The sequence below is a fragment of the Macaca nemestrina genome, chromosome 4 (genome assembly GCF_043159975.1).
Source record: "Macaca nemestrina isolate mMacNem1 chromosome 4, mMacNem.hap1, whole genome shotgun sequence".
NCBI classification, from domain to species: domain Eukaryota; kingdom Metazoa; phylum Chordata; class Mammalia; order Primates; family Cercopithecidae; genus Macaca; species Macaca nemestrina.
In genome coordinates, this window is record NC_092128.1 from 58,976,673 (window position 1) to 58,995,010 (window position 18,338).

The 18,338-nt window shown below is 33.6% G+C and overlaps 1 long non-coding RNA gene across 2 annotated transcripts in view; it reads left to right on the plus strand.

Moving 5' to 3' along the window:
- The first annotated feature begins 2,390 nt into the window (after positions 1–2,390).
- Positions 2,391–18,338, plus strand: part of LOC105475380 (uncharacterized) — a 48,570-nt gene continuing 32,622 nt past the window's right edge. The window contains exons 1-2 of one of the 2 annotated variants that reach the window (XR_011622077.1): positions 2,391–5,230; positions 7,165–7,217. This is a non-coding gene — a long non-coding RNA (uncharacterized lncRNA). The remainder of the gene's footprint in view (positions 5,231–7,164; positions 7,218–18,338) is intronic. The other variant, XR_011622078.1, reaches the window with a different exon arrangement.

Here is an 18,338-nt window from a genome sequence, read left to right on the forward strand (position 1 = left end):
CAATAGATCTTTCCCTTTTTTGGTTAACTTGATTTCTGAGTATTCTATATCCCTTGTATTTATTGACAATGGGATTGATTTTTTAATTTCTTTTTCAGATTGTTTGCTGTTGGCATATATAAATGCCACTAATTTTTGTATGTTAATTTTGTATCCTTCATCTTTTCTGAATTCATTTATCCATGTTAATAGTTTATTGTGCAGTCTTTAGGTTTTCTAAACGTAAGTTCATGTCTCCTGCAAACAAGGCTAATTTGACTTTTCTCTTTCCAATTTAGATGCCCTTTATTTTTTTATCTTGCCTGATTGCTCTGACTAGGATCTCCACTAATATGTTGAATTGGAGGAGGGAAGTGGGCACCCTTGTCTTGGTGCAGTTCTTAACGGAAGGGCTTTCAACTTTTCCCCATGTTAACAGTGGGGTTGCTGTATGTACCCTTTATTATTTTCAGATATGTTCCATTTATATACAGTTTGTTGAGGGTTTGCAACATAAAGGGATGTTAAACTTTATCAATTGCTTGTTCAGCATCTATTGAAATGTTCATATTGTTTTTGTTCAGTTCTGTTAATGTGATGTATAATGTTTATTGATCTATGCATGTTGAGGAATCCTTGCATTCCTGAGATTATCCCACTTGATTGAGGTGAATAACCTTATTAATGTATTGTTAAATTCCATTTGCTAGTGTTAAATATTATGCTGAGGATTTTTGCCTTTATGTTCACCAGCGATAATGGCCTGTAGTTTCCTTTTTTATTGTTGTTGTTGCTGTGTCCTTGTGGGTTTTAACATCAGAGTAATACTGGCCTCATAGAATGAGTGGAAGTATTCTCTCCTGTTCAATGTTTTTGGAGAGTTTGAATAGAATTAGTATTATTTATTCTTCAAACCCACTTGTTTGTTGAGGTTTTTATTTCCTTATAGTTTAATCATAGTAGGCTGTGTCCAGAAATTTATACACTTCCTTTAGACCTTCCAATTTGTTATTGTATAGTTGTTCCTATCATCTCTAATGATTCTTTGTATTTATGTGTTCTATAATTGTTCAATGTCTCCCTTTTATTTCTGATTTTATTTAGTTGGATGTTCTCTCTTTTATTCTTATTCTAGGTAGAGGTTTATTTTTTTTTATTTTTTAGAAAATCAACTTTTCACTTCATTGTCTGCTTTTTTTTTTGTCTCAATTTCATCTATTTCTCTTCTGATCTTTATTTTTTTTCCTTCTACTAATTTTAGATTAGAAGTTTTGTTCCTCTTCCTATAGCTCTTCATTATGCATCATTAGGCTCTTTATTTGAAGTCTTTCAGTTTTTTAATTTAGGTGTTTATTGTATAAACTTTCCTCTTAGTATTGCTTTGGCTTTATCTCATAGATTTTGGTGTGTGGTATTTCCATTTTCATTTGTTTCAAATGTTTAAAATTCCCTTTTTAATTTATTCATGGTCATTCAGGACCATGTTATTTAATGTCTGTGTATTTGTTTAATTTCTGCAGTTCTAGAGTACTGTTTAACTACAATGTTTCTTTGTGATTTTCTGTCTGGATGATATGCATATTACTGAGAGAGAGTTGAGTGTGGAAGTTCTCTACTGTTATTATATTACAGTCTCTCTCTCTCTTTAGATCTATTATATTTGCTTTATATTCTTGGGTCCCCTCATGTTTGGTGCATAGATATTTATAATTATCATATTCTGTTGCTAAAGTGACCCCTTTGGCATTATGTAATGTTCCTTATTTGCCTCTTTTTATAGTCTTTGATGTATCTGTTTTATCTAAGTATAGTTACTCCTCCTTTCTCTTAAATTCCTATTTGCATGAAATATCTTTTTCCATCCATTCACTTTTAGTATATGTGCATCTTTTTATGTGAGGTGGGTTTCCTGTAGGTAGCATATAGTTGAGTTTTATTTATTCATCTATTCAGTCACTCTGTGAATTGGAAAATTTTGTCCCATTATTATTCAGGATTTGCTGATGCCATCTTGTTGCTTATAGTCTGATTGCTTAGTAACTCCTCTCTTCCTTTTTGTTTATTTTTTCCTTTGTGGTTAGGTTATTTTCTATAATAGTATGTTCTAATTTCTTGCTTTTTATTTTTAGAGTATTTATTACAGGTTTTTGCATTGTGGTTACCTTGAGGCTTACAAAAAGAATCTTATAGATATGACAAGTTATTTCAAGGAGATGACAACTTATCATAGTTCACACACACAAAAATAGAAGTTAACAAAGAAAAAACTTAAAAATTTCCTTTGAACTTTAGTTATATCACCCTCCATTTAGACTTTTTAATGTCTCAATTTATATATTTTAATATTACTCATCTCTTAACAGGTTGCCATAGCTATTATTGTTTTCAATAGATTTGTCTTTTAAGTTTCATATTAAAATTATGAGTGGATTGCACACCACAATTACAGTATTAGAGCATTCTTGATTTCTCCACCTACTTAATTTTACCAGTAGGTTTTATACCTTCAAATGTTTTCTTTTTGCACATTAGAGTGGTTTTTTTTTTTTTCTTTCAAACAGGAGAACTCTTTTTACCATTTTTTTGTGAGATAGATCTGGTGTTGGTGAATCTCTCAGCTTTTGTTTGGGAAAGATTTTATACATTTTTTTTGTATTTGAAATATAGCTTTGTTGGACATAAACTTTGGACACAAGCTTTGTTGCTCTCTTGGAGGGCAGTTTTTGTTTTGCTTTCAGCACTTTGAAAATGTCTCTCACCCCACTGGCCTGTATGGTTTCTGCTGAGAAGTCTGCCAGTTAAATTGGAGCTCTTTTATATATTATTTGCTTTTTTTTTTTTTCTTTTGAAGCTTATAGGGTCTTCTCTTTGTCCTTGACCTTTGGCAGTTTAATTATGTCTTATTTGGGTCAAATCTGTTGGATGTTTTCTGACCTTCCCATACCTGCATATTTATATCTTCCTCAAGTTTTGGGAAGTTTTCTGTTACTGTTTCTTTGTATAAGCTTTCTATCCTTTGTTCTTGATCAACTCCCTCTTGAACATCAATAATTCTTAGACTTGGTCTTTTAAGATAATTTCCTATATCTTTTAGGTGATCTTCATTTTATTTCATTTTTTTACTCCTCTGACCATGTAATTTTCAAAAGCTGTCTTAGAGCTCACTGATTCTTTCCATTTCTCTATCCATTCTGCTGTTGAGAGCCTCTGATGAACTCATTTATTCAGGAAATGTATTTCTCAGTTCTAAGATTTCTGTGAAAATTATTTCAATCTCTTTGTTAAATTTCTCTGATAAATTTCTGAATTACTTTTCTGTGTTATCTTGGAGATCACTGAGTTTCCTTATGACTGCTATTTGGAATTTTTGGTCTGAGAACTCATACTAGTCACAATTAGCTCATATTAGCTCATATTGTTTAGTTGTATATAAATAAAGAGATAGGTATACAGGTATACCTATGTATGCTAGATATAAAGATTTTATATCACAGATTCTAAACGTTACATTGATTATTGAACAAACTCTGTTCTGTTGATCAGAGAAAATTTATACAGGACCAGGTATTTATTTTAGCATTGCAATGTACAATCTGCCAGTGCAAATCATCAGTACTGTATTTTTTTAAAACAGGGTCTCCCTCTGTCACCTAGGCTGGAGTGCAGTGGCACAACCTAAGCTCACTGCAGCATTGACCTCCCAGGCTCAAGAGATCCTCCCACATCAGCTCCCAAGTAGCTGGGTACTACATGTGCACACCACCAAGCCCAGCTAATTTTGTGTGTGTGTCTCTTTGGTAAAAATTGACTTTTGCCCTGTTGCCCAGGCTGATCTCAAACTCCTGAGCTCAGGCAATCTGCCCACCTCAGCCTCCCAAAGTGCTGGGAATACAGGTATGAACCACCACACCCGCCCCTGCATTTTAGAATTTTACCCTCACATGCTGAGTTTTCTATAGTTTTTAGAATACTTAGAATAAAATTTGTCAATTTTCTCTAAAACCTCCTTATCCCCCATTGGAATCACATAAGTTGGATGTGATTCAGCAGTTGTATAACTGCCTTTTTCAATTTAAGAAGAATGAACGTCTCGTTCATTCAGGTCTTCTTTTATGTTCTTCAGTGACGTTTAAATGTTTTCTTTATCAAAATTCTGTAAATTTCTTAAATTCATTCCTATGTACTTTAGTTTTTTGTTGTTGCTAGCGTAAATGTAATTGCTTCCTCCTTATATTTTCTCACTGATTACTGTTTGTAGAATTGGAGAATGACTTACTACAGTACTCTCATTGCATGTTTCTTTACTCAGTTTCACTACATATACTTTAGAACCATTTAACATAATGACATTTGAAGTTATCATCAGTTTATTCCTGACTTCAATACATATAATAATGCATTTTTTTAATCAACAGATTTAATGACTCTCTGAGTGCCTATGTCTCTCCTTGCTTCATATTCAATATTTTAGGAACTGGGAACTTCAGCATAGTCCAAAAGAATTCTAAACAGTGCTCTAAACTAACCTTTAACTCTTCTTCTGTACTTGCATATGGTCTAGTATGCTGTAGTTTGGATCTCCCTGAACGTCTTTATTGACTATTTACATGTAGCTATTCCTTACCATGAAAGCATCTCTGATGCTATGAACTGCCTTCTCCCTTCTTCATGCCATGCTATCTGATGATCTGAATCACGTCATCTGCTGCTTCCTTCATACACATTTGGATTTTATAAGGAAGAATATGGTTATTTGAATCAAGTTTCATATATTTGGAAGAAGTTCTTTTTATATTAAATATAGCATTTAAAATGGAGATGCAGGTTTAAAAACCTAGTAGTTTTAATGATGTAAATATAATTATGCAAATTGATCTAGCATTGTGATATCAAATGTTTTCCATTTAAAAATATATTTCTTGCTTGATTCTAGAACTAGCTTGAGCCGTCTACTCTAAAATAAATGAATCTATTTGATATGATTTGTCTGTGTCCCCACCAAGTCTCAACTTGAATTGTATCTCCCAGAATTCCTACATGTTGTGGGAGGGACCCAGTGGGAGGTAGTTGAATCATGGAAGTTGGTTTTTCCTGTGCTATTCTCCTAATAGTGAATACGACTCACAAGATCTGATGGATTTATCATTGATTTCTGCTTTTCCTTTTCCTCATTTTTCTCTTGCTACCACCATGTAAAAAGTGTCTTTCACCTCCTGCCGTGATTCTGAGACCTCCGCAGTCTTGTGGAACTGTAAGTCCAATTAAACTTCTTTTTGTTCTCTGTTTTGGGTATGTCTTTGTCAACAATGGGAAAGCAAACTAATATAGTAAATTGGTACCAGGATCAGGGTGTTGCTGAAAAGATACCTGAAAATGTGGAAGCAACTGTGGAACTGGGTGACATGCAGAGTTTGGAACAGTTTGGAGGACTTAGAAGAAGAAAGAAAAATGTGGGAAAGTTTGGAACCTCCTAGAGACTTGTTGAATAGCTTTGACAAAAAATGCTGATAATGATATGAACAATAAGGTCCAGGTTGAGGTGGTCTCAGATGTAGTTGAGGAACTTGTTGGGAACTGGAGCAAAGGAGACTCTTCTTATGTTTTAGCAAAGAGATTGGAGGCATTTTGCCCCACCCTAGAGATTTGTGGAACTTTGAACTAGAGAGAGATGATTTAGGGTATTTGGCGGAAGAAATTTACAATTAGCAAAGCATTCAAAAGGTGACGTAGCTGCTGTTAAAACCACTTCATCTTAGAAGGGAAACAGAACATAAAAGTTCAATAAATTTTCAGCCTGACAATGCAGTAGAAAAGAAAACCCCATTTTTTGAGAAGACATTCAAGCCGGCTGTAGAAATTAGTATAAAAAGAAAGGATCGTAATGTTAATTCCCAAGGCCATGGGAAAAATGTGTCCAGGCTGTGTCAGAAACTTTCACTGGAGCCCGTCCCATTACAGTCCCAGAGACCCAAGAGGAAAACGTGGTTCGTGGGCCAGGCCCAGTGTCCCTGTGCTTTGGGCTGCCTAGGGACTTGGTGCCCTGTGTCCCAGCCACTGCAGCCAAGGCTGGAAAGGGCCAACATAGAGCTCAGGCTGTGACATTAGAGAGTGGAAGCCTCAAGCCTTGGCAGCTTTCACATGGTATTGAACCTTTAAGTGCACAGAAATCATGAACTGAGGTTTGTGAACCTCCACCTAGATTTCAGAATATGCGTGGAAATTCCTGGATGCCCAGGCAGAAGTTTGCTGCAGGGGTAGGGCCCTCATGGAGAACTTTCACTAGGGCTTTGCAGAAAAGAAATGTGGATTCAAAGCCCCCACAAAGAGTCCCTACTGGGGCACTGCCTAGTAATTAGTTTTAATTATGTAAATATAATTATGCAAATTGAGCATAATTGCATATGAGAAGAGCTGTGAGAAGAGGGCCTCCATCCTTCAGACCACCGAATGGTAGATCCACTGACAATTTGCACTGTGTGCCTGGAAAAGCCACAGACATTCAATGCCAGCCCATGAAAGGAGCCAGGAGGGAGGCTGTATCCTGCAAAGCCACAGGAGCAGAGCTGCCCAAGACCATGGGAATTCACCTTTTACATGAGCGTGATCTGGATGTGAGTCCTGGAGTCAAAGGAGATCATCTTGGAGCTTTAAAATTTACTGCACCGCTGGATTTCAGATTTTCATGGACCCTGTTACCCCTTTGTTTTGGCCAATTTCTCCCATTTGGAATGGCTGTATTTACCCAATATCTGTACTCCCATTGTATCTAGGAAGTAACTAACTTGGTTTTGATTTTACAGGCTCATAGGCAGAAGGGATTTGGCTTGTTTCAGATGAGACTTTGGACTGTGGACTTTTGGGTTAATGCTGAAATTAATTATGACTTTTGGGGACTGTTGAGATGGCATGGTTGGTTTTGAAATGTGAGGACATTAGATTTGGAGGGGCGAGGGATAGAATGATATGGTTTGACTGTGCCCCCACACGAATCTCAAATTGAATTGTATCTCCCAGTTTTCCCATATGTTGTGGGAGGGACCCAGGGGAAAGTAATTGAATCACATGGGGCCAGTCTTTCCCATGTTATTCTCATGATAGTGAATAAGTCTCACAAGATCTGATGGGTTTATCAGGGGTTTCCGCTTTTACTTCTTCCTCATTTTTCTCTTCCCGCTGCCATGTAAGATGTACCTTTCACCTCCCACCATGATCTGAGGCCTCCCCAGTCTTGTGGAACTGTAAGTCCAATTAAACCTCATTTGTTCTCAGTTTCAGATATGTCTTTATCAGTTGCATGAAAATGAACTAATACACTATTAAATAATGATGCAAAATATTTTCAAGGTTTTATTATTATCCTACATTAGAAGGAAAAACATACCTTTAACATAAATCACATTTTAGTGGACTAATATTTAATATAAGTCAATGGCACAAATATACAAGACATTTCTGTCCAATATTATTTATTATTTTTTTCAATGTCATATTTGGTTAAAAAGATGTAAAAAAGACATAGTAGTTTAAAAAAATTTAGGATGAGTTATTAAATTTCAAAATAAAGGACAATATTTTTCTACCTAATGTTCTTTTATGTGATTTTTAAAAATACAATTAAAAGACTAACAAGGCTACTGAGTAGTTATCTATTTGTTGCTGCAGATAAAAACCATGAAAATAATAAATGCTTTACCTTGAAATATCAGCCAATCTAGGGTTTGTATATTTTATGAATAAATAAACAATTGCCTGATAAGTTAGTCTATTCATGAGTTCATTCATGTATTCAGAAAGGTTAGATGCAATTGCTGTGGACTGAGAAAGGCAAACAACTTTTTTATAGTAAACAATACACAGGTAAATGTCTTTGTCCATTCTTATATCTACTGAATAAACAGTAATATATATTTATATATCATTCTTTATCACTGAATTTGAATTCAAAATGTAAATGAAATTATTTTGTTTTACATTTTATAGTCAATATATTTATAACGTTTTAAACTTTGAATATTTGACAGATGAGTGTTTTAAAATTGAAAGCAGATTTAATTTACTATCTCTATTACTTAGTAGAATATTTTTAAAGTGAAGAAACCAATAAAATTTGTGAAGCTGATTTTTAATTATAAGTAGAAACTTTACATGAAATCCAGAAGAATTAAACTTGTTTACATTATAAAAAAAGGTAAAAGTTATTTATGAATTTGCATTTATTTATAATTTGCAAATATATTATGGGAGGCTCTATACTTTCAAGGATAAAGGAGGGTTTTTTCAAGACCAGAGATTGAGTGAAGGATTTGATGGTGACTGAGTGTTGACAAGGCTTTCACATAAAATTTTTATGGTCTAGAAGCTCATGGAGTGTCATGGCTAAGATTAGACGCAATTCCATGAGCTTGAATGCATGACTGGAGGAGTAGTCAAAGCCAGCAGAGCTAACAGAAAGACAAGTCAAGGGACAAGAGGTGTTCAACACATCCATCGGAAATCTTGGGAAATCACATTCAGAAGCTCATTAAAATTTGATAATGAAATTTAGTACCTGTAGGAAAACCAGCATAACATAGTAAGTCCTTTTACAAAACATGCAAATATTTTTTTACCTCAAATTGAGTACTTTAAATAAGTCTAAAGGATTTGCTTGGAATATAAATTCAAGTTAATGAGTGATTTAATTGGCAAACTTGCTGACTTGGGTCAAAAGATTTTAAAATGTCCGATCTGTTTCTTTACAGATCAAAGATGGCAAAGGATGGAAAGTTTTCAAGAACAATAGCTTAGAAATAGTGCATATGGAATAAAATACATTTTCAATAGACTCGTAAGGTGAAAAGAATTCAAGCTGCTCACCATAAGATCCAGGGGTGAATTCTTTGTTGTAGAAATTGATTAAAATACTATTTTCAATTGACCTTTTGGAGTTACCCAAGGACTCCTGTGTCAAAGCCCCATGTTATCAAACAAAAGTAGCATACGCTATTGAGGAAAATCACTTAAATGTTCTCAAAGCAAGGCCAAACCACACAGTTATGATAGCTAACATCACCAGCTTAACTTGAATTAGAATAAAAATCAGCATGAAATTTCTGATTGTTTGGTTCTTAAATAGGCAGTGAGAAAACTAAATCAAAACAGGGCCAAATGAAATGCAGAAGTGGAAGATTTACTACTGGTTAAAGAAAAGGTTAAACTGTGAACAAGGATACTCCATGAGTTACATAATTAAAGTAATACACAAATGAGTGCCATTTCATTTTCTATTACTTTCACTCAAGAGATTCATAAATTCCACAGCAGGATGGCCTGGCAGTTATCAAATGAAATAGGAATATCCAGAGGCAGAGAGCAGAGGCACACCACTGCTTCAGCCAACAATAAAGAGATTATTACAATTGATGTGAGCAAATTCAGAAAGCATACTCTGAGAAATTATCAAAAGCTGTAAAATATTAGTGGATTTTCATCTTTGTGTTTAATAAATAATTGGAATTTCCAGCATTGCTGTTGAATGCTAGTTTCAGAGTAAAATCATTTAAACAACTTTAGCATAAAATCATAAAGACATTTCTACAGGCTTCTGTGGAATGGCATTCAACTGGCAATATAGAATAAAGAACAGGGGTATTTAAGGTTAACACCAAAATTAGAATCTGTGACTGACTGAAAAAATTCTGCAAAAGAAACCAAGGGGAAAAGGGGGCTAGCGATAATCATTTCAACATTGTTGCTAAAAGAAAAAAAAAATCGCAAATTTTATTATGAGAACTTTTCTATTATGTTCTTTTATAATTACTTTAACAAAAAAAATTTAAATTGGTGGTAAAACTACCCTACCCCAGTTTTAAATTAATGCTAGTATTAAATTACATGGGAAAATGATGAATAGAATCTGAAAATTTCTATGAGCTTATAGCACTATAAGTTTGCATTTACAAAAAAATGCAAAACAACTGATAATACTTCAATAATTAAGATAGAATATGTACTTTATTTATTTTTATTTTTGTATATGTAAACAAAGGACACTTATTTGTCTTTAATACAAGTGTTAAAGATATTCATTTTGAGCAAGAAAATCATATACAGTAGACTTGTTATATGTGGTAAGATCAAATATATATAGTATTCCAAGAAGTGTGTGTGGGAGGGGTCTTCATTTTTTAAAGTTTGTGTATTCAGACTTAGTTACTTAGTTATATCTGAAAAGTAAAGTTTGAAATGTAGTATGGAGTAATATTGGAAAAAGAAGTCCTTTTTGTATGTGCTTTTACAACTGCCGTTAAGACATTACAAGCAGATTAGAATTGAAAAAGATTCTGCCTGACATTGAACAATGTTGATTATGATAGTATTACATTCTCATTGAAAAACATTGTAAAGAGAGGAATATCACAATTTAATTCCATAATTTAGAGAAGTAGGATTATATGTTGTCTTATTCCATTCTGGCTGCTATAAGAAAATACCATAAACTGTGTGGCTTGTAAACAACAGAAATTTACTTCTCACATTTCTGGAGTTAGAAAGCACGAAATCAAGGTGCAGGCAGATATAGTGTCTGGAAATGGCTGGTATTCTCATGGATACCTTCTCATTGTAACCTTAAATGGCCAAAGGGGCAGGCCTGATCTCTGGGGCTTCGTTTTATCAAGGAGGGTAATTCCATTCACTGGGGCTCAGCTCTTATGACCTAATCATGTCCCAAGGGTCTTATTTCTTAATACCATCACATTGGTGATTAGGTTTCCACATACAAATTTGGGGTGGATACATTCAGACCATAGCACATGCTATCTTCATTTTATACTTTGTTTCACAATGATTGGCTGAACAATGGCTCCCCAAAGATGTCCACGTCCTAATCCTCAAATTCTTGAACGTTGCCTTACATGGTAAAAAGAAACTTGCAAATGTGATTAAGAATCTTGTGTTGGCATCCTATTAGCCTGTGTTATCCAGGTGGACCCAAAGTAATAAGAGAGTTCTTATATAGAGGGAGGTAGGATGATCAAAGTGAGAAATAGAAAATGTGCCAGTGGAAACCAGAGGATGACACAATTCAAGGAAGGGGCCAAGAGCCAAGCAATGCAGATGCTCTTCAGAAATTAAAAAAGCAAGAAATTCTTCTGATGTCTGCGGAAGGAACACAGCCTTGCCAACACCTTGATGCTAGACTTCTGACTCCAGAACTATAAGAAACATTTATTGAGCATGGCATTAAATATTAGATAATACCTCATTCTCTTGATACATTATAATTTGTAAAATAATTTCACATTTTTGGACATTTGGGTTGCTTCCAAAATTTTGTTTCATAAAAAGTCTGTGACAACATTAATTATTTACTGAGGACAGACATTTTGAAAAGGAATTTCTAAATAAAAGTGAGAAGCATTTTCAAGCACAATATATTTTGACAAATTGCTTTTAAGGGAGTTTGGGCCTGTTTCCTCAGCTTATTTTATTATATCTTCATTAGCACTGAGTGTTAGTTCTGATATTACATAAAAATGTCCTAAGTGAAAAAAATATATATTATGTTATTGCTTTAAATTTGCATTCCTGTGTATTGGTGAAAATGTTTCTTTTTTCTTTTTTTAACCAAATGTACATTACCCTTTGTATGTTCCATTTTGAATGACCTGCTCATCTTCTCATACTGAGTACTATTTTTATAATAATGTGTAAGAATTTTTATATAACAAGGTATGTAATATTTCTTTCATCTCTATTGCAAGCTTCTAAATTTAATTTCGTTTTGATACTTGAATAGCAAGAATCTTTTAAATATTATATAATCAAATTTGCCAGCATTTCTTTTCATGAGTACTAAAAACATTTACTATTTCCTATCTAGGGAGCAATTAAATAGAGCCCAACATCATCACCTTTACCTTTTAATTTTCAACAGTTAATTTTGAAATTTAGTTGAGTGATTGAAGTGACTAGATACTCTAATTGTGTGTTTCTAAATGGTCACTTTTTCTTAACAACCTTTGTTATTTTTATCTATTCCACATTGAATTATAATGTGTCATTTGTGATAACACTATCAATTATTTTTATTGTAATTTTGTAATACTATGTGATATGTGGTAAATAATATTTTGCCTTAATATTCAAATATTAGATAATTTCTTACCTATTATAGGCCAGTTTTTGTTCCTGAGAATATTTAGAATTTATACATTATCGTCACATACACATACACATATTTTGATTGAGATTTTGGTTAGACACACGGTGTACTTTGAGAAGACAAGACATTTTAGGTATTCAAAGTTTCCAAAGGATAAATTTTAAAAATTGGATGCAGTCATTTCTTCCAGAACTTTGGGAGGCCGAGGCAGACGGATCACGAGGTCAGGAGATCAAGACCATCCTGGCTAACATGGTGAAACCTTGTCTCTACTAAAAATACAAAAAATTAGCCAGACGTGGTGGCAATGCCAGTGGTCCCAGCTACTTGGGAGGCTGAGGCAGGAGAATGGCCTGAACCTGGGAGGCTGAGCTTGCAGTGAGCCGAGATCATGCCACTACACTCCTGCCTGGGCGACAGAGCGAGACTCCGACTCAAAAAAAACAAAACAAAACAGAATTATTTCTAATGCTTTGTTTATTACTTTTTGAAAGATTTATTTTCTTTTTGAAATGATTATTTTAGTTATAAAATAATATAAACTGGTATAAACAAAATCCTTTTTTTGGTATTTTTAAAAACAGCAATTTTGCTTAATTTTTAATAAATCTGATTTTTCCAATGATTTCTAAGTATATAATTATATAATTTGCCAACAGTGATATTATTATTCTCCTCCATTATTTCTATTTTACAAAGTATTACATTGTCCAGAACTTTCAGAATGATGTTAAGTAATAATGATGACTTCTGGGTATTTTTATTAAAAAAAAAAAAAAAAGACTGAAGCATGGAAATAATGTTTATAGCATCAAATGACTTCTTGTCCCCTAGTCCTTGCTTTAGTTCCATATCCAGTATTTTAGGAACTGGTAGTCATCACTGTTCATCAAAACAATTATCTTAGTTTTCTCACCTCGTTTTTATATGCCATAATGCTTAAACTAGATCCTCCAAACATAATGCTAAATAATAAAGATGAGAGGGAGCATTTTCAATAGTAATAAAAATAATAATAAAGATCCATCTTTAGTGAATTCTGGCTGTTGGTTTAAGATATATCACCTTCCATCCCACTATAAATCCTGAAAGCAGTACTGAAGATCATAATTTTAATGCCTTTTTCAGCTCCTATTAATTAATTTAAGGATATTAATTTGGAATGATTAATATGTTGCATAATATGAATGTTAGTCATATTTGCAAGTATTTTGTCTGCTGATATATACAGTATAAATATTTGAAATTATAATTTAAATTTTACTTCTGAGTGAATAGTTACACAGTTCTAGAGTTTTTTTCTTTAATGAGTGGGATATTTTAGACTTTTGTTGTGTTAGAACTTCAAAAACTTGTTTCTAGATTCATTGCATTGTGTTTAAATTAATATTATAAGAATCATTTCAAGGTTTTGACAGAATTATTAGTAGTTTTTTTTTAGATGGTAGAAAATGAGAAATGGTCACTATAAAGATGAGAGTGTTAACTTTATGTCTTAAGTAGGCTACTTCATACTATTAAAACTACTATATATTTACTTGCTTCTTGCTTTCTTTGTCTCTATTTGACCCAAAAGGTTTGTTACAATATGTTGTAATAATAGAATTTCTATCCATTTTTCTTTGTATTTCTAAACTTTTTATTTCTGCATTTGATACCGTTATTGTGTATATGAAGATCCACAGTTCATACATTTGTAACAGTAAATTTTTTATCAATATAAAATGCCCCTGTTTTCTTGAGGTCTACTTTGTTGGAAATTCATATTGCCAACACTACCTTATTTATTCATTTGCTCGTCACATATTTGTGCTTAAACTGTAATTATATTCCAAGCATACAAAATTTGAAAATATTTTATTAAGTAGTAAAATAATATAAAATTCAATACAAATATTTTCATTATATTTTCAAAAGTTACAGTTCTGAAATCTTCAACAGGATTTATTAAAACTAATAGGCAAATACTTAATATAATAAGATCAATAATTAAATAATGCTGAAACATTTATTTTTAAATTTTACTTAGATTTTAAAAATGTTTAAAAATAAAATATTCACAATTCTAGCATTCAATATTCATCTGACTGTAATTGTGAAAAATAAGTATCCTGCTTCTTGTAGTTATCTAAGATGTACATATATGCATATTTAGGAATAATAAGAATTGTGTTAATATTGTAAAGTATTTCTCATCCTCCATGTACATCAGTTGTAGTGTGCCACTGGCTGCTACCCACATATCATGTTTGCATATTAAAATCAAACATAAAGAAAAGCAAGTCAATGGTCAGCTAAATTCACATGGAAATAATATTTAACTGTTTGAGAATCTATTGCATTTATGCCTTCTGAGAGAAAGGATTTTATATTTATTTTGTGTTTTTCATTTCCACTCTCACAAACCTCCATGACATTTTGATTGGGACACTTTTTGTTTTGAGGAGCTGGGGACAAAATATGTGGAGAAACATTTATCTTGGACATACTTGAATAGTGTTCATCATGAGAGTGAGTTTGTAAGATTACAAGATTGTCCTGTCTATGCTGAGTGCCAGAACTGCAGTGAGAGAGCACTCGTGTGTTCCATAATAAATTTTTTGAGTGTGTCTGTTTGTGACACCTTAGGCTTTCTAAAGTTCAGGTTCTGAGCAGGGGTCCCTTGGGAACTAATGTGTGTTGGCTTGGGAGCCTGTACAGGATACTGAGTGAGACACAGACATCTTACCTTCTTTCAAACCATAAATTGCTTTATTTCATACCTATGAAGATGCATATACTATTACTCTAATTTTTTAAAAAAATCTTAGTCAAAGAACATATCATTTGCCATATTAATCATTTTTAAGTGTACAGTGCAATAAAGCTAGCTGTATGCATATTGTTGCACAACAGATCTGTAGAACTTTTTCAACTTGCCAAACTGAAACTTTGCATTCATTTTGTTTCTCTTTCTAAGAATTTGACTACTTTACATACTTCATGTAGGTAGAATCATGCATATTTGTCTTTTTATAACTGGCTTATTTCTCTCAGCATAATGTTCCTAATATTTAGCCATATTGTAGCTTATGACAGGATTTCCTTCTTTTCCATGCCAGATAGTATTCCATTTTACGTATATATCACATTGTCTTTAACCGTAATATTTAGGTTGCTTCCACGTATTGACTATTGCGTATAAAGCTGCAATAAATATGGATGTTCAATATCTCTTTGAGACCCTGTTTCAATTTTTTGATTAAATACTCAGAAGTAGGACTACTAAATCATATGGTAGTTATATTTTAAATTTTTTGAGGAAACTCCATACTATTTTCTATAGCCACTACACTAGTTTACATTCTTACCAATAGTGCACAAAGGTTCCAGTTTCTCCGCATCCTCACCAATGCTTGTTATGTTGTTTTTCAGACAGTTGCCATCCTAATGAGTGTGAGATCCCATCTCATTATGGTTTTGATTTGCGTTTCCCCCATTATTAGTGTCATTGTGCATCTTTTCCTATGCTTGTTGAACATTAGTAAAGTGGGACATCTTTATCCTTTGCATGTGGATATCCAGTTTCCCCAACACCATTTGTTGAAGAGTTTGTCCTTTCTCCCATTGTGTAGCCTTGGCACCTTTGTGAAAGATTATTTGACCATGTTAAGTGAGAGTTTATTTCTGGGCTCTCTTTCCTATTCCACTTGTCTGCATACCTGGATTTTGCCACTCCCACAATGTTTTCATTACTGTTGTACATGAAGTTAGTATTTTTTCTATTTCTGGAAAAAAAATGCTATTAGGATTTTGATAGGGATTGCATTGGAGTTATAAGTATGGGCATTTTGAGAATATTAAGTTTTCTAATCCACGAACACAAATGTCTTTCTATTTATTTGTACCTTTAATTATTTCATCTATGTTTTGTACTTTTCGGTGCACAAATCTTCTGCCTCCTTGATTAAGTTCATTCCTAAGTATTTTATTTTTTAATGCTACAGTCAGTGATATTGTTTTCTTTTATTTACTTTTAATATTTTTCACTGTTAATGTAAGACATTACTGACTTTGGAGTGTTAATACTGTATCCTGGAAATTTGTTGAAGTAGGTTATTAGTTCTAACAGTATTTTTGTGGAATTCTTACGGTTTTCTATATATTAGACATGTCATCTATCAACAGGGATAATTTTACTTTTTCCTTCTGTACTTGGATGACTTTTATTTCTTTTTCTTACCTGATTACTCAGGCTAGGACTTCCAGTACCATGCTGAATAGATAGTTACCATTTGCATGGAGTACTTTTTACCATACTTTTACTTTCTGCCTTTTTTTTTTTTTTTTTTTCCCAGAGTCTTGCTCTTGTCACCCAGGCGGGAGTGCAATGGCATGATCTCAGCTCACTGCAACCTCCACCTCCCGGGTTCCAGCAATTCTCCTGCCACAGCCTCCCGAGTAGCTAGGATTATAGGCACGTGCCGCCACACCCAACTAATTTTTGTATTTTTAGTAGAGACAGGATTTCACCATGTTGACCAGGCTGGTCTCAAACTCCTGACCTCAAGTGATTCACCTGCCTCAGCCTCCAAAAGTGCTGGAATTACAGGCATGAGCCACTGCGCCCAGACTGCCTACATGTGTTCTTATATCTAAAGTGATTCTCAATTTGGGAGGCCAAGGCAGGAGCACTGCTTGAGCCCAGTGGTTGGAGAAAAGCCTGGGCAACACAGGGAGACCCTGTCTCTAAAAGAAAAAAAACAAATAAATAAAGTAATCTCTTGTAGACAGCACATAGCTGGATATTGCTTTTAACCCTTCAATCATTCTTAATCTTTTGATTGTGGTATTTACATTTAAAATAATTACTGATAGGGATGAACTTATTATTGCCATCCTTTGTTTTCTGTGTGTCTTATAGTTATTTTCTCAATTTGTTTTACTGCCGTTTTTTGTGTCTTATTGATTTTTCTGTAGAGACAGGCTTTGATTACTTTGTCAGGCTTTTTTATTTTTGGTGTGCATCTTTTATGGGTATTTTATTCATGGTACTATGGGGCGTACATAAAACACCTTATAGTCATAACAATCTATTTTAAACTGATAACAACTTAAGTTTAACTGCATACCAAAATTCTACTCCTTTATGTCTCCCTCCCACACTTCATGTTATCAAAGTCACAGTTATATCGTTTTATATTTTGTATTCATTAGCATAATTTTATAATTATATTTTTCATGCCTCCATTTTTAAATTCTACACCTGAATTAAAACTGATTTACCTGCCACCCTTACAGTATTACATGATTCTGTACCATGTATATATTTACCTCTACAAGAAAACTTTCCATTTTTGTGTACTTTTTTATTGCTGTCTAGTGTCCTTACGTTTTAACTTGAAGGAATCTCTTATCAGTTCTTATAAGGCATATCTAATGGTGATGAACTTCTTCAGCATTTGTTTGTCTGGGAAATTATTTCTCGTTCTGCTTTGAACAACACTTTTTCCAGATTTAATATTTTTGGTTTGGCTTTTTTTATTTCAGGAGTTTACATATGGCCAACCCTGACATTATTGGGTTGAAAACATTTACTCAGCCCACACTAATAAAAGTGGCTAAAGAGCTTCTGCATGGCAAAAGAAACTACCATCAGAGTGAACAGGCAACCTACAGAATGGGAGAAAATTTTTGCAATCTACCCATCTGACAAAGGGCTAATATCCAGAATCTACAAAGAACTTAAACAAATTTACAAGAAAAAAACAAAAAACCACATCCAAAAGTGGGCAAAGTATATGAACAGACACTTCTCAAAGTGCAGCCAACAGACACATGAGAAAAATGTTCATCATCACTGGTCATCAGAGAAATGCAAATCAAAACCACAATGAGATACCATCTCACACCAGTTAGAATGGCAATCATTAAAAAGTCAGGAAACAACAGATGTTGGAGAGGATGTGGAGAAATAGGAACACTTTTACACTGTTGGTGGGACTGTTAATTAGTTCAACCATTGTGGAAGAACGTGTGGTGATTCCTCAAGGTTCTAGAACTAGAAATACCATTTGACCCAGCCATCCCATTTCTGGGTATATACTCAAAGGATTATAAATCATGCTGCTATAAAGACACAGGCACACGTATGTTTATTGTGGCACTACTCACAATAGCAAAGACTTGGAACCAACACAAATGTCCATCAATGATAGACTGGATTAAGAAAATG